The sequence below is a fragment of the Nannospalax galili genome, unplaced genomic scaffold (genome assembly GCF_000622305.1).
Source record: "Nannospalax galili isolate Female #2095 unplaced genomic scaffold, S.galili_v1.0 scaffold186, whole genome shotgun sequence".
Classification (NCBI taxonomy): Eukaryota; Metazoa; Chordata; class Mammalia; order Rodentia; family Spalacidae; genus Nannospalax; species Nannospalax galili.
In genome coordinates, this window is record NW_008358774.1 from 9,942,914 (window position 1) to 9,944,327 (window position 1,414).

General features: G+C 49.2%; 1 pseudogene; it reads left to right on the forward strand.

Annotated features, from left to right (window-relative positions):
- Positions 1–115: 115 nt before the first annotated feature.
- Positions 116–1,414, forward strand: part of LOC103724965 — a 65,009-nt pseudogene continuing 63,710 nt past the window's right edge.

The following is a 1,414-nucleotide window of genomic DNA, read 5'->3' on the forward strand; positions in this document are numbered from 1 at the left end:
ACAGTGTGGGCAAGTATGGGACAGGCTCAAGCAGAAGTTCTTCCTCTGTACCACCCTGGAGGACAAGATAAAGTGGGGTAGATGGTTTAGATTCATTTTTCTGCCACTCGCCATCATGCAGGGTGAGGGTGGTTGTCTTTGAACCCTGCAGTGGCAAAAATGGTTTGAGCCATTTGGGGGGCTCTTCAACCAGGACCTGCCAGGTTGCAATGTAAGGAATGTGGTTGGGGTGTCCTGATTGCCCAAAAATAATGTTTTTAACCCTGTAAATAGTGGGGAGGTCAAATGTTCCCTCCTTAGGCTATCCAATGTCAAAGGTTGGCCATTCATTCCTGCAAAGGACAAAGAGTCTGCCCTTTTTGACCTCCAGCCCTTGTCCTCTAGCCTTCTTTTTGAAGTCAGAAAAATGATCCTGGAAAAGACTCAAAGGTGTTACTTGACTTTGTCCCATGTCCTCAACTAAGTAAGTCACAAATAACACAGAAAACACAAAGACACACACTGAAAAAACAATACTTCCCAGAGCCTTAAACAAGAACTGAAAGTGGGATGTCAGCCTCTCACCACTCTGTGGGTGCAACCCACCTTTCCCTTCCAAACTTACAAGTGGGATCCAATCCTATCAGTGGTTCCGAGACGTCTCCCAAGTTCCACAGCCTGGGGTCTTCCAGCACATCCACCTAGACCACCAACAGGCTAACAAAATAAGGGGGGCCCAAAACCAAGAGCGCACAACACACACAAACAAGAGGACAAAGATACTTACCGGCCGGACCAGGCTCAATGCTCCAGGGGTCCTGTGGGGGTCTTGGGGATCCTGGGACGAGCCCCCAAATGTTACGCCAAGATCTCGAGACCCCCAATGACCACCAAGGAGTCCAGAGTGTATGCAACAGTAAAGAGCCTTTATTCGGGCTTAAGCTCCAGACCTCAGATTTCACTGACTCAGCGGATCCGTACTGAGAGCCCCGATCTAGGGTGGAGCAGGCTTTTATAGGGAAGTTTCACAGAAGCCCACATGCACCATGCATCCTTTAAAATGATTGGATGGTCCTATGCCCTGAGTATGGGGAGGATTCTTATTGGGGCTGTCTTTAGGGCATTGGAATGTGCTGACTGTTATCTGTGGGGCCAGAAGTTTCTGTTTTTACCTTGCAAGGCTGCTCTATGCCCGAGCTTGCTTGATCTACAGCTTTCCGGGATGGAGGTGGTAACTGAAAATTACAACATGCCTGGGCATGCCTGGGCTTGCCTGAAACAACTAGTCAAAATGGAGTTAGTGCCACCTTACCTCTCAGCCTAGCAATCAAGTGGTTTACAGAATCGAGAAAGAGCCATTATTCCTAAAGAGGGGCAGGGGTCTCAGGAGTCCAGGGCAGGGGGCCACAGAGGAGGGTTTCACATTAGCCTACAG